This window comes from Engystomops pustulosus, chromosome 7, assembly GCF_040894005.1.
Source record: "Engystomops pustulosus chromosome 7, aEngPut4.maternal, whole genome shotgun sequence".
Taxonomy (NCBI): Eukaryota; Metazoa; Chordata; class Amphibia; order Anura; family Leptodactylidae; genus Engystomops; species Engystomops pustulosus.
The window spans coordinates 140537058-140562356 of record NC_092417.1 but is presented as its reverse complement, the minus strand read 5'-3'; the positions used below and the strand labels follow the sequence as shown (position 1 = coordinate 140562356).

General features: G+C 45.3%; 25 non-coding genes across 25 annotated transcripts; 14 read left to right on the top strand and 11 right to left on the bottom strand.

The window, feature by feature from the left end:
* Nucleotides 1-329: 329 nt before the first annotated feature.
* On the top strand, nucleotides 330-411 carry TRNAS-GCU (transfer RNA serine (anticodon GCU)). The gene has a single exon. It is a non-coding gene; the product is annotated as a tRNA-Ser (tRNA).
* A 393-nt stretch (nucleotides 412-804) lies between these two features.
* On the bottom strand, nucleotides 805-878 carry TRNAT-AGU (transfer RNA threonine (anticodon AGU)). Its single transcript has one exon. It is a non-coding gene; the product is annotated as a tRNA-Thr (tRNA).
* Nucleotides 879-1562: 684 nt separating this feature from the next.
* On the top strand, nucleotides 1563-1644 carry TRNAS-GCU (transfer RNA serine (anticodon GCU)). Its single transcript has one exon. It is a non-coding gene; the product is annotated as a tRNA-Ser (tRNA).
* A 1151-nt stretch (nucleotides 1645-2795) lies between these two features.
* TRNAS-GCU (transfer RNA serine (anticodon GCU)) lies at nucleotides 2796-2877 on the top strand. The gene has a single exon. It is a non-coding gene; the product is annotated as a tRNA-Ser (tRNA).
* Nucleotides 2878-3270: 393 nt separating this feature from the next.
* On the bottom strand, nucleotides 3271-3344 carry TRNAT-AGU (transfer RNA threonine (anticodon AGU)). The gene has a single exon. It is a non-coding gene; the product is annotated as a tRNA-Thr (tRNA).
* A 684-nt stretch (nucleotides 3345-4028) lies between these two features.
* Nucleotides 4029-4110, top strand: TRNAS-GCU (transfer RNA serine (anticodon GCU)). The gene has a single exon. It is a non-coding gene; the product is annotated as a tRNA-Ser (tRNA).
* Nucleotides 4111-5261: 1151 nt separating this feature from the next.
* Nucleotides 5262-5343, top strand: TRNAS-GCU (transfer RNA serine (anticodon GCU)). The gene has a single exon. It is a non-coding gene; the product is annotated as a tRNA-Ser (tRNA).
* Nucleotides 5344-5736: 393 nt separating this feature from the next.
* On the bottom strand, nucleotides 5737-5810 carry TRNAT-AGU (transfer RNA threonine (anticodon AGU)). The gene has a single exon. It is a non-coding gene; the product is annotated as a tRNA-Thr (tRNA).
* A 684-nt stretch (nucleotides 5811-6494) lies between these two features.
* Nucleotides 6495-6576, top strand: TRNAS-GCU (transfer RNA serine (anticodon GCU)). The gene has a single exon. It is a non-coding gene; the product is annotated as a tRNA-Ser (tRNA).
* A 6280-nt stretch (nucleotides 6577-12856) lies between these two features.
* TRNAT-AGU (transfer RNA threonine (anticodon AGU)) lies at nucleotides 12857-12930 on the bottom strand. Its single transcript has one exon. It is a non-coding gene; the product is annotated as a tRNA-Thr (tRNA).
* A 684-nt stretch (nucleotides 12931-13614) lies between these two features.
* On the top strand, nucleotides 13615-13696 carry TRNAS-GCU (transfer RNA serine (anticodon GCU)). The gene has a single exon. It is a non-coding gene; the product is annotated as a tRNA-Ser (tRNA).
* A 1150-nt stretch (nucleotides 13697-14846) lies between these two features.
* TRNAS-GCU (transfer RNA serine (anticodon GCU)) lies at nucleotides 14847-14928 on the top strand. The gene has a single exon. It is a non-coding gene; the product is annotated as a tRNA-Ser (tRNA).
* A 393-nt stretch (nucleotides 14929-15321) lies between these two features.
* TRNAT-AGU (transfer RNA threonine (anticodon AGU)) lies at nucleotides 15322-15395 on the bottom strand. The gene has a single exon. It is a non-coding gene; the product is annotated as a tRNA-Thr (tRNA).
* Nucleotides 15396-16080: 685 nt separating this feature from the next.
* TRNAS-GCU (transfer RNA serine (anticodon GCU)) lies at nucleotides 16081-16162 on the top strand. The gene has a single exon. It is a non-coding gene; the product is annotated as a tRNA-Ser (tRNA).
* A 393-nt stretch (nucleotides 16163-16555) lies between these two features.
* TRNAT-AGU (transfer RNA threonine (anticodon AGU)) lies at nucleotides 16556-16629 on the bottom strand. Its single transcript has one exon. It is a non-coding gene; the product is annotated as a tRNA-Thr (tRNA).
* Nucleotides 16630-17788: 1159 nt separating this feature from the next.
* On the bottom strand, nucleotides 17789-17862 carry TRNAT-AGU (transfer RNA threonine (anticodon AGU)). The gene has a single exon. It is a non-coding gene; the product is annotated as a tRNA-Thr (tRNA).
* A 684-nt stretch (nucleotides 17863-18546) lies between these two features.
* Nucleotides 18547-18628, top strand: TRNAS-GCU (transfer RNA serine (anticodon GCU)). Its single transcript has one exon. It is a non-coding gene; the product is annotated as a tRNA-Ser (tRNA).
* A 1150-nt stretch (nucleotides 18629-19778) lies between these two features.
* On the top strand, nucleotides 19779-19860 carry TRNAS-GCU (transfer RNA serine (anticodon GCU)). The gene has a single exon. It is a non-coding gene; the product is annotated as a tRNA-Ser (tRNA).
* Nucleotides 19861-20253: 393 nt separating this feature from the next.
* Nucleotides 20254-20327, bottom strand: TRNAT-AGU (transfer RNA threonine (anticodon AGU)). The gene has a single exon. It is a non-coding gene; the product is annotated as a tRNA-Thr (tRNA).
* Nucleotides 20328-21485: 1158 nt separating this feature from the next.
* Nucleotides 21486-21559, bottom strand: TRNAT-AGU (transfer RNA threonine (anticodon AGU)). The gene has a single exon. It is a non-coding gene; the product is annotated as a tRNA-Thr (tRNA).
* Nucleotides 21560-22243: 684 nt separating this feature from the next.
* TRNAS-GCU (transfer RNA serine (anticodon GCU)) lies at nucleotides 22244-22325 on the top strand. Its single transcript has one exon. It is a non-coding gene; the product is annotated as a tRNA-Ser (tRNA).
* A 393-nt stretch (nucleotides 22326-22718) lies between these two features.
* On the bottom strand, nucleotides 22719-22792 carry TRNAT-AGU (transfer RNA threonine (anticodon AGU)). Its single transcript has one exon. It is a non-coding gene; the product is annotated as a tRNA-Thr (tRNA).
* A 684-nt stretch (nucleotides 22793-23476) lies between these two features.
* On the top strand, nucleotides 23477-23558 carry TRNAS-GCU (transfer RNA serine (anticodon GCU)). The gene has a single exon. It is a non-coding gene; the product is annotated as a tRNA-Ser (tRNA).
* A 393-nt stretch (nucleotides 23559-23951) lies between these two features.
* TRNAT-AGU (transfer RNA threonine (anticodon AGU)) lies at nucleotides 23952-24025 on the bottom strand. The gene has a single exon. It is a non-coding gene; the product is annotated as a tRNA-Thr (tRNA).
* Nucleotides 24026-24709: 684 nt separating this feature from the next.
* Nucleotides 24710-24791, top strand: TRNAS-GCU (transfer RNA serine (anticodon GCU)). The gene has a single exon. It is a non-coding gene; the product is annotated as a tRNA-Ser (tRNA).
* Nucleotides 24792-25299: the final 508 nt, after the last annotated feature.

Genomic DNA, 25299 nt, shown 5'->3' with positions numbered 1-25299 from the left:
CTGGAACTTCGTGGAGAGCTAGAGGTTTGCGGTTCCATAGGTGATTGAGCCGCTTCTTAGCAGAGCAAGAATTGTTACCTGCTCTGCTTTCCATGCATAAGGCAGAATAGATGGATGGAAGACATGCCAGGGATGTCTGGAAATGGTTTGGCATCCCTTAGCATAGGTCCACCTTTCAAGGGTTTTCCATGCATCTTCTTGAGGCATTACTTACTGTAGGAGGCGAGGTATGACCCACTCAGCCCATGACCGATCAGCAAAACTCTGCAGGCACCGACTAGGCACACTTTGTTTGGGAGTTTGTCAAAGGGAACCACGGCGCTCACCAGGACGAGGTGGCCGAGTGGTTAAGGCGATGGACTGCTAATCCATTGTGCTCTGCATGCATGGGTTCGAATCCCATCCTCGTCGATTTCTTCTGCTTCGTCCAAGCTGAAATCTTTGTTTGCTAATCCTCTTTTTACTGGACAAGCAGTGATTGTCCCCTCCATGGTGGACTTTAACTGTGACCTCTCAAGACGGCTCTTATTAAAGCTAGGAAAGACGCATATTTGTTGTGTGGCATACAAGTTACGTGGCATATCAACGGGTTAAGTCCACTCTTTTTATTTTTCATGCTTGATGGCATCCTCGGCCTTCTCATGAAGATGAAGGCCTCTTTGTCCTTTGCAGCCTTTAGCTGGTACTGATTCTAGATCCCCTGACTGGTCTACCTTAGGACTGTGTGAAAGACAAGTAAGATGTCAGACGTGAGCGAATAACTTTTTTTTGGTTTGCTTCAGAAGCTCAAAAGAGAAGAAAGAAAGGCACTGCTGAGATTCGAACTCAGGATCTCCTGTTTACTAGACAGGCGCTTTAACCAACTAAGCCACAGCGCCTTGTGATGGCAAAGCTGGCACAGCTGTGCAGCTTAAAAAAAACGCCACTGCTATCGGATGTTTCCAATTCCTGCAACCTTTCATGACCTGATGGGGTGGCTCAAACCTTCATGGTTTTTCTTTTCAGGGCTGGAAAAAGGAAGGTGAGCAGATACTAGGTAGACAACTGAGGTGTGTCCCTTTATCCGCAGTCGTTTTCCACTGCTTTCTTTAAGGGCCCACACGGTACTGGAGTTCTGTTCCATACTTGGCAGCAACTTGTAAAAGGATGAAGCTTTCAGTCATGACAATTAGAAAAGCAAAAACTTTTTGAAAAAGGCATCCACACCGACAAATTTGCAGACGACAATAGCAGCTGGAACTTCGTGGAGAGCTAGAGGTTTGCGGTTCCATAGGTGATTGAGCCGCTTCTTAGCAGAGCAAGAATTGTTACCTGCTCTGCTTTCCATGCATAAGGCAGAATAGATGGATGGAAGACATGCCAGGGATGTCTGGAAATGGTTTGGCATCCCTTAGCATAGGTCCACCTTTCAAGGGTTTTCCATGCATCTTCTTGAGGCATTACTTACTGTAGGAGGCGAGGTATGACACACTCAGCCCATGACCGATCAGCAAAACTCTGCAGGCACCGACTAGGCACACTTTGTTTGAGAGTTTGTCAAAGGGAACCACGGCGCTCACCAGGACGAGGTGGCCGAGTGGTTAAGGCGATGGACTGCTAATCCATTGTGCTCTGCATGCATGGGTTCGAATCCCATCCTCGTCGATTTCTTCTGCTTCGTCCAAGCTGAAATCTTTGTTTGCTAATCCTCTTTTTACTGGACAAGCAGTGATTGTCCCCTCCATGGTGGACTTTAACTGTGACCTCTCAAGACGGCTCTTATAAAAGCTAGGAAAGATGCATATTTGTTGTGTGGCATACAAGTTACGTGGCATATCAACGGGTTAAGTCCACTCTTTTTATTTTTCATGCTTGATGGCATCCTCGGCCTTCTCATGAAGATGAAGGCCTCTTTGTCCTTTGCAGCCTTTAGCTGGTACTGATTCTAGATCCCCTGACTGGTCTACCTTAGGACTGTGTGAAAGACAAGTAAGATGTCAGACGTGAGCGAATAACTTTTTTTTGGTTTGCTTCAGAAGCTCAAAAGAGAAGAAAGAAAGGCACTGCTGAGATTCGAACTCAGGATCGCCTGTTTACTAGACAGGCGCGTTAACCAACTAAGCCACAGCGCCTTGTGATGGCAAAGCTGGCACAGCTGTGCAGCTTAAAAAAAACGCCACTGCTATTAAATGTTTCCAATTCCTGCAACCTTTCATGACCTGATGGGGTGGCTCAAACCTTCATGGTTTTTCTTTTCAGGGCTGGAAAAAGGAAGGTGAGCAGATACTAGGTAGACAACTGAGGTGTGTCCCTTTATCCGCAGTCGTTTTCCACTGCTTTCTTTAAGGGCCCACACGGTACTGGAGTTCTGTTCCATACTTGGCAGCAACTTGTAAAAGGATGAAGCTTTCAGTCATGACAATTAGAAAAGCAAAAACTTTTTGAAAAAGGCATCCACACCGACAAATTTGCAGACGACAATAGCAGCTGGAACTTCGTGGAGAGCTAGAGGTTTGCGGTTCCATAGGTGATTGAGCCGCTTCTTAGCAGAGCAAGAATTGTTACCTGCTCTGCTTTCCATGCATAAGGCAGAATAGATGGATGGAAGACATGCCAGGGATGTCTGGAAATGGTTTGGCATCCCTTAGCATAGGTCCACCTTTCAAGGGTTTTCCATGCATCTTCTTGAGGCATTACTTACTGTAGGAGGCGAGGTATGACCCACTCAGCCCATGACCGATCAGCAAAACTCTGCAGGCACCGACTAGGCACACTTTGTTTGGGAGTTTGTCAAAGGGAACCACGGCGCTCACCAGGACGAGGTGGCCGAGTGGTTAAGGCGATGGACTGCTAATCCATTGTGCTCTGCATGCATGGGTTCGAATCCCATCCTCGTCGATTTCTTCTGCTTCGTCCAAGCTGAAATCTTTGTTTGCTAATCCTCTTTTTACTGGACAAGCAGTGATTGTCCCCTCCATGGTGGACTTTAACTGTGACCTCTCAAGACGGCTCTTATTAAAGCTAGGAAAGACGCATATTTGTTGTGTGGCATACAAGTTACGTGGCATATCAACGGGTTAAGTCCACTCTTTTTATTTTTCATGCTTGATGGCATCCTCGGCCTTCTCATGAAGATGAAGGCCTCTTTGTCCTTTGCAGCCTTTAGCTGGTACTGATTCTAGATCCCCTGACTGGTCTACCTTAGGACTGTGTGAAAGACAAGTAAGATGTCAGACGTGAGCGAATAACTTTTTTTTGGTTTGCTTCAGAAGCTCAAAAGAGAAGAAAGAAAGGCACTGCTGAGATTCGAACTCAGGATCTCCTGTTTACTAGACAGGCGCTTTAACCAACTAAGCCACAGCGCCTTGTGATGGCAAAGCTGGCACAGCTGTGCAGCTTAAAAAAAACGCCACTGCTATCGGATGTTTCCAATTCCTGCAACCTTTCATGACCTGATGGGGTGGCTCAAACCTTCATGGTTTTTCTTTTCAGGGCTGGAAAAAGGAAGGTGAGCAGATACTAGGTAGACAACTGAGGTGTGTCCCTTTATCCGCAGTCGTTTTCCACTGCTTTCTTTAAGGGCCCACACGGTACTGGAGTTCTGTTCCATACTTGGCAGCAACTTGTAAAAGGATGAAGCTTTCAGTCATGACAATTAGAAAAGCAAAAACTTTTTGAAAAAGGCATCCACACCGACAAATTTGCAGACGACAATAGCAGCTGGAACTTCGTGGAGAGCTAGAGGTTTGCGGTTCCATAGGTGATTGAGCCGCTTCTTAGCAGAGCAAGAATTGTTACCTGCTCTGCTTTCCATGCATAAGGCAGAATAGATGGATGGAAGACATGCCAGGGATGTCTGGAAATGGTTTGGCATCCCTTAGCATAGGTCCACCTTTCAAGGGTTTTCCATGCATCTTCTTGAGGCATTACTTACTGTAGGAGGCGAGGTATGACCCACTCAGCCCATGACCGATCAGCAAAACTCTGCAGGCACCGACTAGGCACACTTTGTTTGGGAGTTTGTCAAAGGGAACCACGGCGCTCACCAGGACGAGGTGGCCGAGTGGTTAAGGCGATGGACTGCTAATCCATTGTGCTCTGCATGCATGGGTTCGAATCCCATCCTCGTCGATTTCTTCTGCTTCGTCCAAGCTGAAATCTTTGTTTGCTAATCCTCTTTTTACTGGACAAGCAGTGATTGTCCCCTCCATGGTGGACTTTAACTGTGACCTCTCAAGACGGCTCTTATTAAAGCTAGGAAAGACGCATATTTGTTGTGTGGCATACAAGTTACGTGGCATATCAACGGGTTAAGTCCACTCTTTTTATTTTTCATGCTTGATGGCATCCTCGGCCTTCTCATGAAGATGAAGGCCTCTTTGTCCTTTGCAGCCTTTAGCTGGTACTGATTCTAGATCCCCTGACTGGTCTACCTTAGGACTGTGTGAAAGACAAGTAAGATGTCAGATGTGAGCGAATAACTTTTTTTTGGTTTGCTTCAGAAGCTCAAAAGAGAAGAAAGAAAGGCACTGCTGAGATTCAAACTCAGGATCTCCTGTTTACTAGACAGGCGCGTTAACCAACTAAGCCACAGCACCTTGTGATGGCAAAGCTGGCACAGCTGTGCAGCTTAAAAAAAACGCCACTGCTATCGGATGTTTCCAATTCCTGCAACCTTTCATGACCTGATGGGGTGGCTCAAACCTTCATGGTTTTTCTTTTCAGGGCTGGAAAAAGGAAGGTGAGCAGATACTAGGTAGACAACTGAGGTGTGTCCCTTTATCCGCAGTCGTTTTCCACTGCTTTCTTTAAGGGCCCACACGGTACTGGAGTTCTGTTCCATACTTGGCAGCAACTTGTAAAAGGATGAAGCTTTCAGTCATGACAATTAGAAAAGCAAAAACTTTTTGAAAAAGGCATCCACACCGACAAATTTGCAGACGACAATAGCAGCTGGAACTTCGTGGAGAGCTAGAGGTTTGCGGTTCCATAGGTGATTGAGCCGCTTCTTAGCAGAGCAAGAATTGTTACCTGCTCTGCTTTCCATGCATAAGGCAGAATAGATGGATGGAAGACATGCCAGGGATGTCTGGAAATGGTTTGGCATCCCTTAGCATAGGTCCACCTTTCAAGGGTTTTCCATGCATCTTCTTGAGGCATTACTTACTGTAGGAGGCGAGGTATGACCCACTCAGCCCATGACCGATCAGCAAAACTCTGCAGGCACCGACTAGGCACACTTTGTTTGGGAGTTTGTCAAAGGGAACCACGGCGCTCACCAGGACGAGGTGGCCGAGTGGTTAAGGCGATGGACTGCTAATCCATTGTGCTCTGCATGCATGGGTTCGAATCCCATCCTCGTCGATTTCTTCTGCTTCGTCCAAGCTGAAATCTTTGTTTGCTAATCCTCTTTTTACTGGACAAGCAGTGATTGTCCCCTCCATGGTGGACTTTAACTGTGACCTCTCAAGACGGCTCTTATTAAAGCTAGGAAAGACGCATATTTGTTGTGTGGCATACAAGTTACGTGGCATATCAACGGGTTAAGTCCACTCTTTTTATTTTTCATGCTTGATGGCATCCTCGGCCTTCTCATGAAGATGAAGGCCTCTTTGTCCTTTGCAGCCTTTAGCTGGTACTGATTCTAGATCCCCTGACTGGTCTACCTTAGGACTGTGTGAAAGACAAGTAAGATGTCAGACGTGAGCGAATAACTTTTTTTTGGTTTGCTTCAGAAGCTCAAAAGAGAAGAAAGAAAGGCACTGCTGAGATTCGAACTCAGGATCTCCTGTTTACTAGACAGGCGCTTTAACCAACTAAGCCACAGCGCCTTGTGATGGCAAAGCTGGCACAGCTGTGCAGCTTAAAAAAAACGCCACTGCTATCGGATGTTTCCAATTCCTGCAACCTTTCATGACCTGATGGGGTGGCTCAAACCTTCATGGTTTTTCTTTTCAGGGCTGGAAAAAGGAAGGTGAGCAGATACTAGGTAGACAACTGAGGTGTGTCCCTTTATCCGCAGTCGTTTTCCACTGCTTTCTTTAAGGGCCCACACGGTACTGGAGTTCTGTTCCATACTTGGCAGCAACTTGTAAAAGGATGAAGCTTTCAGTCATGACAATTAGAAAAGCAAAAACTTTTTGAAAAAGGCATCCACACCGACAAATTTGCAGACGACAATAGCAGCTGGAACTTCGTGGAGAGCTAGAGGTTTGCGGTTCCATAGGTGATTGAGCCGCTTCTTAGCAGAGCAAGAATTGTTACCTGCTCTGCTTTCCATGCATAAGGCAGAATAGATGGATGGAAGACATGCCAGGGAAGTCTGGAAATGGTTTGGCATCCCTTAGCATAGGTCCACCTTTCAAGGGTTTTCCATGCATCTTCTTGAGGCATTACTTACTGTAGGAGGCGAGGTATGACCCACTCAGCCCATGACCGATCAGCAAAACTCTGCAGGCACCGACTAGGCACACTTTGTTTGGGAGTTTGTCAAAGGGAACCACGGCGCTCACCAGGACGAGGTGGCCGAGTGGTTAAGGCGATGGACTGCTAATCCATTGTGCTCTGCATGCATGGGTTCGAATCCCATCCTCGTCGATTTCTTCTGCTTCGTCCAAGCTGAAATCTTTGTTTGCTAATCCTCTTTTTACTGGACAAGCAGTGATTGTCCCCTCCATGGTGGACTTTAACTGTGACCTCTCAAGACGGCTCTTATTAAAGCTAGGAAAGACGCATATTTGTTGTGTGGCATACAAGTTACGTGGCATATCAACGGGTTAAGTCCACTCTTTTTATTTTTCATGCTTGATGGCATCCTCGGCCTTCTCATGAAGATGAAGGCCTCTTTGTCCTTTGCAGCCTTTAGCTGGTACTGATTCTAGATCCCCTGACTGGTCTACCTTAGGACTGTGTGAAAGACAAGTAAGATGTCAGACGTGAGCGAATAACTTTTTTTTGGTTTGCTTCAGAAGCTAAAAAAAAGAGAAGAAAGAGGGGCGTGGCTAGGCAGCCGGAGTGAATGGTCGCACACTAGCTGAGCTCCGCTCCGAGAACAGGGCCCAAAGCGACTAACAAAGCACAAAAGTTGACGATCCTAGCAGGGGAAGAGGTGGAATACCTACCATGGTGACCAAAAGGAAAAAGCAAGGGGCGAAACCACGAAAACTTACGGAGTTCTTTGGCGCCGCAGACCGGGACCCTATCCAACATGGCGATGGGACATGTGCGCAGATGGTAACAGCATCTCAACCTCCTCCGGAGTCGCAAAGTCAGAGTCCCGCGGAATTGCGGAGAACGAGCTCAGCCCCGTCGCTGCCCCGACTGGCTGGAGCAGCGGAGATAGCGGAGACCGACGGGTATACCATAGGCGCAGGAGAAGCCATAGCAGACCATTTCCCGCCATTGACCTCCTCCCGCTCATCACCACGCTCGGCGCCATCTTCACAAAGTGGAAGTCCCGCAAAACAGAAACCGCGACTCTGGTCGGATAGTGGCAGTGAGAACTCCCCAGAACAAAGCCCAAAGAAAAACGAGGCAGAAGGTGAGAACTCTGATATCTTTGACAATTTACCAGCCTCAGATGCAAGTATAACCGAGGCCTCTATGAGGGGCATGTTATTGATATTAAGACGCACATTTAAAGACGATGTGGCACAGCTCGTAAGACCATTACAGGAATCTGTAACACACCTAGGCAGCAGAGTAGACCACATTGAAAATAAAATGGGGGATGTTGTGTCTTCCCACAACGAGTTAATAGACGCACACTATGAGCTAGAAGATGAGATGACACAGTTGAGAGCAAAAGTGGCGGATCTAGAGGATAGATCTCGGAGAAACAACATTAAGCTGCGAGGTATACCAGAGTCTATCTCCCCCAAAGATTTAATGCAGTACCTACATCAACTAATGAAAATCCTTCTTCCAGACATAACAGCACAAGAGATGGCAGTAGATAGAATACACAGGGTACCGAGACCAAGCCACCTGCCGGAAAATATCCCGAGGGATGTCCTTGCCAGGATCCATTTTTACCAAACAAAGGATCGCATAATGCTAGCTGCAAGGAAGATAGCCCAGCTACCAGCCCCATATCACAATCTGGCGATATATGCTGACCTATCAGCTGCAACCCTACAACATCGCAGGTCATTACTCCCGATAACAAAAGCTCTACGTGATAAGCAACTCGCCTACAAATGGGGGTTCCCTACACGTCTCATCATCTCCAGAGATAATAAAACCTACATCATACACAATCTGGAAGAAGGCAAAGCTCTCCTGAGTCGTTGGAATGTGCAAGTGGTAGCAGATCCTCCAAAAGAGAAGCAGAAGCCACCGCTGGAAGCAGAATGGCAGCAGAGGAAGAAGAGGGATTGCAGATGAATGGATTGTTTGCCCTGGAGGATGGAGAATCCTCTCTTTCACTGGAACCGGCCTCTACATGACTGGTACCCTGATCCCGCACCATTGGGTGCGCGTTATATCCTTTTCTAGAGTGCATAGTGCTCTTTTGATTTTTGTTACTGTTTACTCACTTGGTTTTTGGGATGTGTATGTTCAAAACAGGGGGGCAGGGGGAGGGGGGAACCTCTTAAGAAATAAGGTAGCGAAACTCCTACTGATCCGATGTATATGCATAAAGTGCCTGAGGGATAAGAATATATATAAAACGAAGTAAGATGGTTCTTAAATTTGCTTCACTAAATGTTAAAGGATTAAACACCCCACAAAAGAGATCATACCTGTGGTCTGAAACAAAAAATCTTGCATGTGACATATTTTGTGCTCAGGAAACGCACCTGATTTCAAAAGATGCGCACCGTATCTCACATCCAGGATTCCCTTTGATATACCATTCCCATTTCAATACCAAAAAAAGGGGAGTGATGCTAATGATAAAAAATAATGTGGCAGTACATGAGGAGAAAGTGCTACTAGATACTAAAGGAAGGTATATTATTTTTGTGGGAACATTGAATAATGTCCAACATACAATCGTAAATATTAATGCTCTTAATAAAGGACAACAGGGTTTCCTCCAGAAGGTCTTAAGGCTGGTCGAAACTGTGAAGCAAGGTCGCACTGTGTTCTGCGGAGATTTCAATGGTATTCCAGACTCCTCCATAGATTGTACCCCCTTAGCGTTTTCTAAGCGATACTGTTTAAATAACTGGATCTGGAAAGCAGAGTTATATGATGTGTGGAGGATACTACACACCACAGAACGAGACTACTCTTTCCATTCTGCAGTCCATAACAGTTACTCCCGCATAGACTTATTCCTAGTGGACAGACAAATATTGCCATTAGCTACAGCAGCTACAATTGAAATTATAAAATGGTCGGATCATGCCGCGATTACATTAACCTTGGCAGAACAAGACGACCAGCCTCGAGCCTTCATGTGGAGGAGCAATACGTATATTATGTCACATACTAAATACAGACCACTAATAGAAAGGGATATGAGAGAATTCATAAAATTTAATGAGGGCTCAGTAAAACCTGAGATTTTCTGGAACGCATATAAGATGTTTGTGAGAGGCATTCTAAGAAAATATGGTCACATTGATAAAAAAATCAGATCACAAGAAATATCTAACCTCCTTAGTAAACTACAAACATTGGAGTCCTCTAACAAAATATCCCCATCTCCTGCAATAGCTACCCAACTGATGGAAGTACGACATAAACTACAACACCTTTTGTTACATGCCTATGAGTTCAAATTGAGGAAAACCAAAACACAACATTATGCACAAGGAAATAAGGCAGGGAAATTACTAGCGGCAAAACTGAAGGCCAAACAAACGCAAACTAGAATTCCATACATGCTACAAAAGGATGGCAAGTCTAAATTATATGGCTCTAGGGATATCGCCAATAGATTTAAAGAGTTTTACTCCTCACTATATAATCTAAAACAAGACCCTTTTACGGCTGAACCGGAGTTAACAGAAATTAGATCCTTTTTGAGATCTGCTAAATTACCCAAGCTAACACCAGAACAATTAGACTCACTGAACAAACCCATTACATCTGAGGAAGTCTCCAAAATCATTAACTCACTGCCAGCAGGGAAAGCTCCAGGCCCAGATGGAATTCGCAATGAATTCTATAAAATATTTCAACACATTTTCATGTCCCCATTGTGCCAAGCTATGCAGAATGCAATGCAAACAGGTGTCCTTCCATCAGAAAACCAAGAAGCATTAGTGGTCACAATCCCTAAACCGGGGAAAGCATCAAATATCCCACAAAACTTCAGACCCATATCATTACTAAATTCAGACCTGAAAATTTATGCAAAGCTATTAGCATGGAGATTGGCACCGATGATCCCCAATCTAATTAAGGCCGATCAAACAGGATTCGTAAAGGGGCGGTTGGCCCAGGACAACACGAGGAGAATTTTAAATATACAACATTTTGTAGAAAAGAAAGGGACTCCGACAGTCATGTTGGCTTTGGATGCTGAGAAGGCGTTTGACCGAGTACAATGGTCATTCGCCTTCTCGGCACTTGAGGAAATGGGTATAACCGGAAGTATATTGGATGCTATTAAAGCGTTATATTCCTCCCCCTCAGCTAGGGTTTTTGTAAATGGAACCATATCTGACACATTTGAAATAACCAATGGAACTAGACAGGGGTGTCCCCTGTCCCCTTTAGTATTTATTCTCTCCATTGAACCATTAGCACAACTTCTCAGAATGGATAGTCGGATTAAGGGAGTGGAGATAGGAGGCCAATATCACACTATATCACTATATGCAGATGATATAATTCTCACCCTGGCAGATCCAGAGAGATCCTTAGAAGCAGCGATGGAGCTCATAAACCACTTTGGCAGGCTCTCTCTCTATAAACTAAACACACAAAAAACTCAGGCCCTCCCCCTGAATATAGATGAAGAAACACAATATGCCATGAAAGAAAAATACAAGTTTGATTGGCAATCTCAGAAAATAACATATCTAGGAACCTCCATATCCACCCCTTTTAACTCTATATATAAACAGAACTATGTTCCGCTGTTGGAATCTGTCAAAGGGGAAATGTTAAGACTATCTAAAACTGAAGTCTCGTGGCTAGGAAGAATAGCAGCTTTTAAAATGTTATTATTGCCCAGGTTGCTTTATCTTTTCAACACGCTTCCAGTCCAGGTTCCCAGAAGCTTTTTTATCTCCATGCAAGCAGCTCTCACAAAATACGTGTGGGCCAATAAACCACCCCGACTGAATAAAGCTATATTATACAAACACAGACTAGTGGGTGGAATAGGATTACCTAACATATATCACTACTATTTAGCATCAAGCATCAAACAGATGTCTTGTTGGTATCAAGACCAAACGGATAAGCCATGGCTCCAAATAGAGAAATATCTTGCCTTACCACTAAAACTTACGTCTTTGACGTCAATAGCCTTCACAAACAACCCATACCCACCATTAACTTCCCCCCTAACCAAAACCTCAGTAGAAATATGGCGAACAACCCACAAACTAATTGGTAGCCCAACCCAAGTAGATACTAGCTCCATAAGCCTGGATATAGCTAAGATGAGTATTCCAGATATCCAGACTATATCATGGGAAAGTAAAGGAATGAACAATATCAAACAGGTGTTAGAATCCACACACATAGACAACTTCACAAAAACACGTATCCAGCACTACACTAGGAAATACAGAAACATAAAGCAATTATTCCACCATGGACTTTTAGACCAAATCCGGAAGCAATCACAAAACTTACGCATATACTATGATATGATCTCACAAACCAGACTCTTTCATAAATCACACCCATATAAAAGCTGGGAGAGAGCCTTGCAAAGATCAATATCAGAAGAAGAATGGGTGAGCGCCATAGCGATAAATGCCAAAGCACTCGCATGCATAACGCATATAGAAGTAGCAACTAAAGTTCTCTTGCGATGGTATAGAACACCTGATATACTACACAACATATTCCCACAAACTACAGATAGATGCTGGAGAGGGTGCGGTCTAAAGGGTACCCTGGCACACATTTTTTGGGAGTGCCCTTATATACAGAAATATTGGATAGATACATTTCATTTATTATCCTCCCTGGTAGGGAAAACAATCAAAGGCAACCTAGCTATAGCTTTGTTGTCATTAGATTTAAGTGGAATGCATAAATCCCATAGAATCTTGGTAAGCAAAATACTTACCATGGCAAAACTAATATTAGCTCGAAATTGGAAGAGCACTACGGTACCCACTATAGGTGATCTACATAAAGAGATTAATGTCACATATAGCTATGAGAAAACTATTGCATGGGGAAATGGTACTATAACCAAATTACAGGAGATCTGGGACTCCTGGACTGGACACGTAGCACACATTAGGATTTAGAGGAAAAACAAACACCCCCCCACCTCACCCCTCGCGCCGCCCATTCACTGGGATATGCGCTTAGGATACTGCCCAGAAACACAAGAGCATAATGTTACCAAGGTTGATATTATGAATGTTCTGTTATACTACAAGTGTTAAATGAGAGTATAGAGATACATAAAATGCAGAGACAAGTAAGGGACGCGATAGACATATTCTCTTCGGAGGAATAAGATAGCAGTATAGACGTTCTTATTCTTTATTCTTTATCTTTGAAATTCGACGTGGTCTATGCAATGCACTCAGCAACAAGAGCGATAACTGCTGAACATAATGTACACTTGAAACACCATCTTAATCTATATCACTGTGTATAACATGCTTGTCTTAAGGAATAGAGTGACTGCGATCACCCATGATACTCTCTGCTTATGTTTAATGTATATACTATACTAAAAAAATTTCAATAAAAACTTATTGTTGAAAAAAAAGAGAAGAAAGAAAGGCACTGCTGAGATTCGAACTCAGGATCTCCTGTTTACTAGACAGGTGCTTTAACCAACTAAGCCACAGCGCCTTGTGATGGCAAAGCTGGCACAGCTGTGCAGCTTAAAAAAAATGCCACTGCTATCGGATGTTTCCAATTCCTGCAACCTTTCATGACCTGATGGGGTGGCTCAAACCTTCATGGTTTTTCTTTTCAGGGCTGGAAAAAGGAATGTGAGCAGATACTAGGTAGACAACTGAGGTGTGTCCCTTTATCCGCAGTCGTTTTCCACTGCTTTCTTTAAGGGCCCACACGGTACTGGAGTTCTGTTCCATACTTGGCAGCAACTTGTAAAAGGATGAAGCTTTCAGTCATGACAATTAGAAAAGCAAAAACTTTTTGAAAAAGGCATCCACACCGACAAATTTGCAGAGGACAATAGCAGCTGGAACTTCGTGGAGAGCTAGAGGTTTGCGGTTCCATAGGTGATTGAGCCGCTTCTTAGCAGAGCAAGAATTGTTACCTGCTCTGCTTTCCATGCATAAGGCAGAATAGATGGATGGAAGACATGCCAGGGATGTCTGGAAATGGTTTGGCATCCCTTAGCATAGGTCCACCTTTCAAGGGTTTTCCATGCATCTTCTTGAGGCATTACTTACTGTAGGAGGCGAGGTATGACCCACTCAGCCCATGACCGATCAGCAAAACTCTGCAGGCAACGACTGGGCACACTTTGTTTGGGAGTTTGTCAAAGGGAACCACGGCGCTCACCAGGACGAGGTGGCCGAGTGGTTAAGGCGATGGACTGCTAATCCATTGTGCTCTGCATGCATGGGTTCGAATCCCATCCTCGTCGATTTCTTCTGCTTCGTCCAAGCTGAAATCTTTGTTTGCTAATCCTCTTTTTACTGGACAAGCAGTGATTGTCCCCTCCATGGTGGACTTTAACTGTGACCTCTCAAGACGCTCTTATTAAAGCTAGGAAAGACGCATATTTGTTGTGTGGCATACAAGTTACGTGGCATATCAACGGGTTAAGTCCACTCTTTTTATTTTTCATGCTTGATGGCATCCTCGGCCTTCTCATGAAGATGAAGGCCTCTTTGTCCTTTGCAGCCTTTAGCTGGTACTGATTCTAGATCCCCTGACTGGTCTACCTTAGGACTGTGTGAAAGACAAGTAAGATGTCAGACGTGAGCGAATAACTTTTTTTTGGTTTGCTTCAGAAGCTCAAAAGAGAAGAAAGAAAGGCACTGCTGAGATTCGAACTCAGGATCTCCTGTTGACTAGACAGGCGCTTTAACCAACTAAGCCACAGCGCCTTGTGATGGCAAAGCTGGCACAGCTGTGCAGCTTAAAAAAAACGCCACTGCTATCGGATGTTTCCAATTCCTGCAACCTTTCATGACCTGATGGGGTGGCTCAAACCTTCATGGTTTTTCTTTTCAGGGATGGAAAAAGGAAGGTGAGCAGATACTAGGTAGACAACTGAGGTGTGTCCCTTTATCCGCAGTCGTTTTCCACTGCTTTCTTTAAGGGCCCACACGGTACTGGAGTTCTGTTCCATACTTGGCAGCAACTTGTAAAAGGATGAAGCTTTCAGTCATGACAATTAGAAAAGCAAAAACTTTTTGAAAAAGGCATCCACACCGACAAATTTGCAGACGACAATAGCAGCTGGAACTTCGTGGAGAGCTAGAGGTTTGCGGTTCCATAGGTGATTGAGCCGCTTCTTAGCAGAGCAAGAATTGTTACCTGCTCTGCTTTCCATGCATAAGGCAGAATAGATGGATGGAAGACATGCCAGGGATGTCTGGAAATGGTTTGGCATCCCTTAGCATAGGTCCACCTTTCAAGGGTTTTCCATGCATCTTCTTGAGGCATTACTTACTGTAGGAGGCGAGGTATGACCCACTCAGCCCATGACCGATCAGCAAAACTCTGCAGGCAACGACTGGGCACACTTTGTTTGGGAGTTTGTCAAAGGGAACCACGGCGCTCACCAGGACGAGGTGGCCGAGTGGTTAAGGCGATGGACTGCTAATCCATTGTGCTCTGCATGCATGGGTTCGAATCCCATCCTCGTCGATTTCTTCTGCTTCGTCCAAGCTGAAATCTTTGTTTGCTAATCCTCTTTTTACTGGACAAGCAGTGATTGTCCCCTCCATGGTGGACTTTAACTGTGACCTCTCAAGACGGCTCTTATTAAAGCTAGGAAAGACGCATATTTGTTGTGTGGCATACAAGTTACGTGGCATATCAACGGGTTAAGTCCACTCTTTTTATTTTTCATGCTTGATGGCATCCTCGGCCTTCTCATGAAGATGAAGGCCTCTTTGTCCTTTGCAGCCTTTAGCTGGTACTGATTCTAGATCCCCTGACTGGTCTACCTTTGGACTGTGTGAAAGACAAGTAAGATGTCAGACGTGAGCGAATAACTTTTTTTTGGTTTGCTTCAGAAGCTCAAAAGAGAAGAAAGAAAGGCACTGCTGAGATTCGAACTCAGGATCTCCTGTTTACTAGACAGGCGCTTTAACCAACTAAGCCACAGCGCCTTGTGATGGCAAAGCTGGCACAGCTGTGCAGCTTAAAAAAAACGCCACTGCTATCGGATGTTTCCAATTCCTGCAACCTTTCATTAACCTGATGGGGTGGCTCAAACCTTCATGGTTTTTCTTTTCAGGGCTGGAAAAAGGAAGGTGAGCAGATACTAGGTAGACAACTGAGGTGTGTCCCTTTATCCGCAGTCATTTTCCACTGCTTTCTTTAAGGGCCCACACGGTACTGGAGTTCTGTTCCATACTTGGCAGCAACTTGTAAAAGGATGAAGCTTTCAGTCATGACAATAAGAAAAGCAAAAACTTTTTGAAAAAGGCATCCACACCGACAAATTTGCAGAGGACAATAGCAGCTGGAACTTCGTGGAGAGCTAGAGGTTTGCGGTTCCATAGGTGATTGAGCCGCTCCTTAGCAGAGCAAGAATTGTTACCTGCTCTGCTTTCCATGCATAAGGCAGAATAGATGGATGGAAGACATGCCAGGGATGTCTGGAAATGGTTTGGCATCCCTTAGCATAGGTCCACCTTTCAAGGGTTTTCCATGCATCTTCTTGAGGCATTACTTACTGTAGGAGGCGAGGTATGACCCACTCAGCCCATGACCGATCAGCAAAACTCTGCAGGCACCGACTAGGCACACTTTGTTTGGGAGTTTGTCAAAGGGAACCACGGCGCTCACCAGGACGAGGTGGCCGAGTGGTTAAGGCGATGGACTGCTAATCCATTGTGCTCTGCATGCATGGGTTCGAATCCCATCCTCGTCGATTTCTTCTGCTTCGTCCAAGCTGAAATCTTTGTTTGCTAATCCTCTTTTTACTGGACAAGCAGTGATTGTCCCCTCCATGGTGGACTTTAACTGTGACCTCTCAAGACGGCTCTTATTAAAGCTAGGAAAGACGCATATTTGTTGTGTGGCATACAAGTTACGTGGCATATCAACGGGTTAAGTCCACTCTTTTTATTTTTCATGCTTGATGGCATCCTCAGCCTTCTCATGAAGATGAAGGCCTCTTTGTCCTTTGCAGCCTTTAGCTGGTACTGATTCTAGATCCCCTGACTGGTCTACCTTAGGACTGTGTGAAAGACAAGTAAGATGTCAGACGTGAGCGAATAACTTTTTTTTGGTTTGCTTCAGAAGCTCAAAAGAGAAGAAAGAAAGGCACTGCTGAGATTCGAACTCAGGATCTCCTGTTTACTAGACAGGCACTTTAACCAACTAAGCCACAGCGCCTTGTGATGGCAAAGCTGGCACAGCTGTGCAGCTTAAAAAAAACGCCACTGCTATCGGATGTTTCCAATTCCTGCAACCTTTCATGACCTGATGGGGTGGCTCAAACCTTCATGGTTTTTCTTTTCAGGGCTGGAAAAAGGAAGGTGAGCAGATACTAGGTAGACAACTGAGGTGTGTCCCTTTATCCGCAGTCGTTTTCCACTGTTTTCTTTAAGGGCCCACGCGGTACTGGAGTTCTGTTCCATACTTGGCAGCAACTTGTAAAAGGATGAAGCTTTCAGTCATGACAATTAGAAAAGCAAAAACTTTTTGAAAAAGGCATCCACACCGACAAATTTGCAGAGGACAATAGCAGCTGGAACTTCGTGGAGAGCTAGAGGTTTGCGGTTCCATAGGTGATTGAGCCGCTTCTTAGCAGAGCAAGAATTGTTACCTGCTCTGCTTTCCATGCATAAGGCAGAATAGATGGATGGAAGACATGCCAGGGATGTCTGGAAATGGTTTGGCATCCCTTAGCATAGGTCCACCTTTCAAGGGTTTTCCATGCATCTTCTTGAGGCATTACTTACTGTAGGAGGCGAGGTATGACCCACTCAGCCCATGACCGATCAGCAAAACTCTGCAGGCACCGACTAGGCACACTTTGTTTGGGAGTTTGTCAAAGGGAACCACGGCGCAAACCAGGACGAGGTGGCCGAGTGGTTAAGGCGATGGACTGCTAATCCATTGTGCTCTGCATGCATGGGTTCGAATCCCATCCTCATCGATTTCTTCTGCTTCGTCCAAGCTGAAATCTTTGTTTGCTAATCCTCTTTTTACTGGACAAGCAGTGATTGTCCCCTCCATGGTGGACTTTAACTGTGACCTCTCAAGACGGCTCTTATTAAAGCTAGGAAAGACGCATATTTGTTGTGTGGCATACAAGTTACGTGGCAAAATAACGGGTTAAGTCCACTCTTTTTATTTTTCATGCTTGATGGCATCCTCGGCCTTCTCATGAAGATGAAGGCCTCTTTGTCCTTTGCAGCCTTTAGCTGGTACTGATTCTAGATCCCCTGACTGGTCTACCTTAGGACTGTGTGAAAGACAAGTAAGATGTCAGACGTGAGCGAATAACTTTTTTTTGGTTTGCTTCAGAAGCTCAAAAGAGAAGAAAGAAAGGCACTGCTGAGATTCGAACTCAGGATCTCCTGTTTACTAGACAGGCGCTTTAACCAACTAAGCCACAGCGCCTTGTGATGGCAAAGCTGGCACAGCTGTGCAGCTTAAAAAAAACGCCACTGCTATCGGATGTTTCCAATTCCTGCAACCCTTCATGACCTGATGGGGTGGCTCAAACCTTCATGGTTTTTCTTTTCAGGGCTGGAAAAAGGAAGGTGAGCAGATACTAGGTAGACAACTGAGGTGTGTCCCTTTATCCGCAGTCGTTTTCCACTGCTTTCTTTAAGGGCCCACACGATACTGGAGTTCTGTTCCATACTTGGCAGCAACTTGTAAAAGGATGAAGCTTTCAGTCATGACAATTAGAAAAGCAAAAACTTTTTGAAAAAGGCATCCACACCGACAAATTTGCAGACGACAATAGCAGCTGGAACTTCGTGGAGAGCTAGAGGTTTGCGGTTCCATAGGTGATTGAGCCGCTTCTTAGCAGAGCAAGAATTGTTACCTGCTCTGCTTTCCATGCATAAGGCAGAATAGATGGATGGAAGACATGCCAGGGAAGTCTGGAAATGGTTTGGCATCCCTTAGCATAGGTCCACCTTTCAAGGGTTTTCCATGCATCTTCTTGAGGCATTACTTACTGTAGGAGGCGAGGTATGACCCACTCAGCCCATGACCGATCAGCAAAACTCTGCAGGCACCGACTAGGCACACTTTGTTTGGGAGTTTGTCAAAGGGAACCACGGCGCTCACCAGGACGAGGTGGCCGAGTGGTTAAGGCGATGGACTGCTAATCCATTGTGCTCTGCATGCATGGGTTCGAATCCCATCCTCGTCGATTTCTTCTGCTTCGTCCAAGCTGAAATCTTTGTTTGCTAATCCTCTTTTTACTGGACAAGCAGTGATTGTCCCCTCCATGGTGGACTTTAACTGTGACCTCTCAAGACGGCTCTTATTAAAGCCAAGAAAGACGCATATTTGTTGTGTGGCATACAAGTTACGTGGCATATCAACGGGTTAAGTCCACTCTTTTTATTTTTCATGCTTGATGGCATCCTCGGCCTTCTCATGAAGATGAAGGCCTCTTTGTCCTTTGCAGCCTTTAGCTGGTACTGATTCTAGATCCCCTGACTGGTCTACCTTAGGACTGTGTGAAAGACAAGTAAGATGTCAGACGTGAGCGAATAACTTTTTTTTGGTTTGCTTCAGAAGCTCAAAAGTGAAGAAAGAAATGCACTGCTGAGATTCGAACTCAGGATCTCCTGTTTACTAGACAGGCGCTTTAACCAACTAAGCCACAGCGCCTTGTGATGGCAAAGCTGGCACAGCTGTGCAGCTTAAAAAAACGCCACTGCTATCGGATGTTTCCAATTCCTGCAACCCTTCATGACCTGATGGGGTGGCTCAAACCTTCATGGTTTTTCTTTTCAGGGCTGGAAAAAGGAAGGTGAGCAGATACTAGGTAGACAACTGAGGTGTGTCCCTTTATCCGCAGTCGTTTTCCACTGCTTTCTTTAAGGGCCCACACGATACTGGAGTTCTGTTCCATACTTGGCAGCAACTTGTAAAAGGATGAAGCTTTCAGTCATGACAATTAGAAAAGCAAAAACTTTTTGAAAAAGGCATCCACACCGACAAATTTGCAGAAGACAATAGCAGCTGGAACTTCGTGGAGAGCTAGAGGTTTGCGGTTCCATAGGTGATTGAGCCGCTTCTTAGCAGAGCAAGAATTGTTACCTGCTCTGCTTTCCATGCATAAGGCAGAATAGATGGATGGAAGACATGCCAGGGAAGTCTGGAAATGGTTTGGCATCCCTTAGCATAGGTCCACCTTTCAAGGGTTTTCCATGCATCTTCTTGAGGCATTAATTACTGTAGGAGGCGAGGTATGACCCACTCAGCCCATGACCGATCAGCAAAACTCTGCAGGCACCGACTAGGCACACTTTGTTTGGGAGTTTGTCAAAGGGAACCACGGCGCTCACCAGGACGAGGTGGCCGAGTGGTTAAGGCGATGGACTGCTAATCCATTGTGCTCTGCATGCATGGGTTCGAATCCCATCCTCGTCGATTTCTTCTGCTTCGTCCAAGCTGAAATCTTTGTTTGCTAATCCTCTTTTTACTGGACAAGCAGTGATTGTCCCCTCCATGGTGGACTTTAACTGTGACCTCTCAAGACGGCTCTTATTAAAGCTAGGAAAGACGCATATTTGTTGTGTGGCATACAAGTTACGTGGCATATCAACGGGTTAAGTCCACTCTTTTTATTTTTCATGCTTGATGGCATCCTCGGCCTTCTCATGAAGATGAAGGCCTCTTTGTCCTTTGCAGCCTTTAGCTGGTACTGATTCTAGATCCCCTGACTGGTCTACCTTAGGACTGTGTGAAAGACAAGTAAGATGTCAGACGTGAGCGAATAACTTTTTTTTGGTTTGCTTCAGAAGCTCAAAAGAGAAGAAAGAAAGGCACTGCTGAGATTCGAACTCAGGATCTCCTGTTTACTAGACAGGCGCTTTAACCAACTAAGCCACAGCGCCTCGTGATGGCAAAGCTGGCACAGCTGTGCAGCTTAAAAAAAACGCCACTGCTATCGGATGTTTCCAATTCCTGCAACCTTTCATGACCTGATGGGGTGGCTCAAACCTTCATGGTTTTTCTTTTCAGGGCTGGAAAAAGGAAGGTGAGCAGATACTAGGTAGACAACTGAGGTGTGTCCCTTTATCCGCAGTCGTTTTCCACTGCTTTCTTTAAGGGCCCACACGGTACTGGAGTTCTGTTCCATACTTGGCAGCAACTTGTAAAAGGATGAAGCTTTCAGTCATGACAATTAGAAAAGCAAAAACTTTTTGAAAAAGGCATCCACACCGACAAATTTGCAGACGACAATAGCAGCTGGAACTTCGTGGAGAGCTAGAGGTTTGCGGTTCCATAGGTGATTGAGCCGCTTCTTAGCAGAGCAAGAATTGTTACCTGCTCTGCTTTCCATGCATAAGGCAGAATAGATGGATGGAAGACATGCCAGGGAAGTCTGGAAATGGTTTGGCATCCCTTAGCATAGGTCCACCTTTCAAGGGTTTTCCATGCATCTTCTTGAGGCATTACTTACTGTAGGAGGCGAGGTATGACCCACTCAGCCCATGACCGATCAGCAAAACTCTGCAGGCACCGACTAGGCACACTTTGTTTGGGAGTTTGTCAAAGGGAATCACGGCGCTCACCAGGACGAGGTGGCCGAGTGGTTAAGGCGATGACTGCTAATCCATTGTGCTCTGCATGCATGGGTTCGAATCCCATCCTCGTCGATTTCTTCTGCTTCGTCCAAGCTGAAATCTTTGTTTGCTAATCCTCTTTTTACTGGACAAGCAGTGATTGTCCCCTCCATGGTGGACTTTAACTGTGACCTCTCAAGACGGCTCTTATTAAAGCTAGGAAAGACGCATATTTGTTGTGTGGCATACAAGTTACGTGGCATATCAACGGGTTAAGTCCACTCTTTTTATTTTTCATGCTTGATGGCATCCTCGGCCTTCTCATGAAGATGAAGGCCTCTTTGTCCTTTGCAGCCTTTAGCTGGTACTGATTCTAGATCCCCTGAATGGTCTACCTTAGGACTGTGTGAAAGACAAGTAAGATGTCAGACGTGAGCGAATAACTTTTTTTTGGTTTGCTTCAGAAGCTCAAAAGAGAAGAAAGAAAGGCACTGCTGAGATTCGAACTCAGGATCTCCTGTTTACTAGACAGGCGCTTTAACCAACTAAGCCACAGCGCCTTGTGATGGCAAAGCTGGCACAGCTGTGCAGCTTAAAAAAAACGCCACTGCTATCGGATGTTTCCAATTCCTGCAACCCTTCATGACCTGATGGGGTGGCTCAAACCTTCATGGTTTTTCTTTTCAGGGCTGGAAAAAGGAAGGTGAGCAGATACTAGGTAGACAACTGAGGTGTGTCCCTTTATCCGCAGTCGTTTTCCACTGCTTTCTTTAAGGGCCCACACGATACTGGAGTTCTGTTCCATACTTGGCAGCAACTTGTAAAAGGATGAAGCTTTCAGTCATGACAATTAGAAAAGCAAAAACTTTTTGAAAAAGGCATCCACACCGACAAATTTGCAGACGACAATAGCAGCTGGAACTTCGTGGAGAGCTAGAGGTTTGCGGTTCCATAGGTGATTGAGCCGCTTCTTAGCAGAGCAAGAATTGTTACCTGCTCTGCTTTCCATGCATAAGGCAGAATAGATGGATGGAAGACATGCCAGGGATGTCTGGAAATGGTTTGGCATCCCTTAGCATAGGTCCACCTTTCAAGGGTTTTCCATGCATCTTCTTGAGGCATTACTTACTGTAGGAGGCGAGGTATGACCCACTCAGCCCATGACCGATCAGCAAAACTCTGCAGGCACCGACTAGGCACACTTTGTTTGGGAGTTTGTCAAAGGGAACCACGGCGCTCACCAGGACGAGGTGGCCGAGTGGTTAAGGCGATGGACTGCTAATCCATTGTGCTCTGCATGCATGGGTTCGAATCCCATCCTCGTCGATTTCTTCTGCTTCGTCCAAGCTGAAATCTTTGTTTGCTAATCCTCTTTTTACTGGACAAGCAGTGATTGTCCCCTCCATGGTGGACTTTAACTGTGACCTCTCAAGACGGCTCTTATTAAAGCTAGGAAAGACGCATATTTGTTGTGTGGCATACAAGTTACGTGGCATATCAACGGGTTAAGTCCACTCTTTTTATTTTTCATGCTTGATGGCATCCTCGGCCTTCTCATGAAGATGAAGGCCTCTTTGTCCTTTGCAGCCTTTAGCTGGTACTGATTCTAGATCCCCTGACTGGTCTACCTTAGGACTGTGTGAAAGACAAGTAAGATGTCAGACGTGAGCGAATAACTTTTTTTTGGTTTGCTTCAGAAGCTCAAAAGAGAAGAAAGAAAGGCACTGCTGAGATTCGAACTCAGGATCTCCTGTTTACTAGACAGGCGCTTTAACCAACTAAGCCACAGCGCCTTGTGATGGCAAAGCTGGCACAGCTGTGCAGCTTAAAAAAAACGCCACTGCTATCGGATGTTTCCAATTCCTGCAACCTTTCATGACCTGATGGGGTGGCTCAAACCTTCATGGTTTTTCTTTTCAGGGCTGGAAAAAGGAAGGTGAGCAGATACTAGGTAGACAACTGAGGTGTGTCCCTTTATCCGCAGTCGTTTTCCACTGCTTTCTTTAAGGGCCCACACGGTACTGGAGTTCTGTTCCATACTTGGCAGCAACTTGTAAAAGGATGAAGCTTTCAGTCATGACAATTAGAAAAGCAAAAACGTTTTGAAAAAGGCATCCACACCGACAAATTTGCAGACGACAATAGCAGCTGGAACTTCGTGGAGAGCTAGAGGTTTGCGGTTCCATAGGTGATTGAGCCGCTTCTTAGCAGAGCAAGAATTGTTACCTGCTCTGCTTTCCATGCATAAGGCAGAATAGATGGATGGAAGACATGCCAGGGATGTCTGGAAATGGTTTGGTATCCCTTAGCATAGGTCCACCTTTCAAGGGTTTTCCATGCATCTTCTTGAGGCATTACTTACTGTAGGAGGCGAGGTAGGACCCACTCAGCCCATGACCGATCAGTAAAACTTTGCAGGCACCGACTAGGCACACTTTGTTTGGGAGTTTGTCAAAGGGAACCAAGGCGCTCACCAGGACGAGGTGGCCGAGTGGTTAAGGCGATGGACTGCTAATCCATTGTGCTCTGCATGCATGGGTTCGAATCCCATCCTCGTCGATTTCTTCTGCTTCGTCCAAGCTGAAATCTTTGTTTGCTAATCCTCTTTTTACTGGACAAGCAGTGATTGTCCCCTCCATGGTGGACTTTAACTGTGACCTCTCAAGACGGCTCTTATTAAAGCTAGGAAAGACGCATATTTGTTGTGTGGCATACAAGTTACGTGGCATATCAACGGGTTAAGTCCACTTTTTTTATTTTTCATGCTTGATGGCATCCTCGGCCTTCTCATGAAGATGAAGGCCTCTTTGTCCTTTGCAGCCTTTAGCTGGTACTGATTCTAGATCCCCTGACTGGTCTACCTTAGGACTGTGTGAAAGACAAGTAAGATGTCAGACGTGAGCGAATAACTTTTTTTTGGTTTGCTTCAGAAGCTCAAAAGAGAAGAAAGAAAGGCACTGCTGAGATTCGAACTCAGGATCTCCTGTTTACTAGACAGGCGCTTTAACCAACTAAGCCACAGCGCCTTGTGATGGCAAAGCTGGCACAGCTGTGCAGCTTAAAAAAAACGCCACTGCTATCGGATGTTTCCAATTCCTGCAACCTTTCATGACCTGATGGGGTGGCTCAAACCTTCATGGTTTTTCTTTTCAGGGCTGGAAAAAGGAAGGTGAGCAGATACTAGGTAGACAACTGAGGTGTGTCCCTTTATCCGCAGTCGTTTTCCACTGCTTTCTTTAAGGGCCCACACGGTACTGGAGTTCTGTTCCATACTTGGCAGCAACTTGTAAAAGGATGAAGCTTTCAGTCATGACAATTAGAAAAGCAAAAACTTTTTGAAAAAGGCATCCACACCGACAAATTTGCAGACGACAATAGCAGCTGGAACTTCGTGGAGAGCTAGAGGTTTGCGGTTCCATAGGTGATTGAGCCGCTTCTTAGCAGAGCAAGAATTGTTACCTGCTCTGCTTTCCATGCATAAGGCAGAATAGATGGATGGAAGACATGCCAGGGATGTCTGGAAATGGTTTGGCATCCCTTAGCATAGGTCCACCTTTCAAGGGTTTTCCATGCATCTTCTTGAGGCATTACTTACTGTAGGAGGCGAGGTATGACACACTCAGCCCATGACCGATCAGCAAAACTCTGCAGGCACCGACTAGGCACACTTTGTTTGAGAGTTTGTCAAAGGGAACCACGGCGCTCACCAGGACGAGGTGGCCGAGTGGTTAAGGCGATGGACTGCTAATCCATTGTGCTCTGCATGCATGGGTTCGAATCCCATCCTCGTCGATTTCTTCTGCTTCGTCCAAGCTGAAATCTTTGTTTGCTAATCCTCTTTTTACTGGACAAGCAGTGATTGTCCCCTCCATGGTGGACTTTAACTGTGACCTCTCAAGACGGCTCTTATAAAAGCTAGGAAAGATGCATATTTGTTGTGTGGCATACAAGTTACGTGGCATATCAACGGGTTAAGTCCACTCTTTTTATTTTTCATGCTTGATGGCATCCTCGGCCTTCTCATGAAGATGAAGGCCTCTTTGTCCTTTGCAGCCTTTAGCTGGTACTGATTCTAGATCCCCTGACTGGTCTACCTTAGGACTGTGTGAAAGACAAGTAAGATGTCAGACGTGAGCGAATAACTTTTTTTTGGTTTGCTTCAGAAGCTCAAAAGAGAAGAAAGAAAGGCACTGCTGAGATTCGAACTCAGGATCTCCTGTTTACTAGACAGGCGCGTTAACCAACTAAGCCACAGCGCCTTGTGATGGCAAAGCTGGCACAGCTGTGCAGCTTAAAAAAA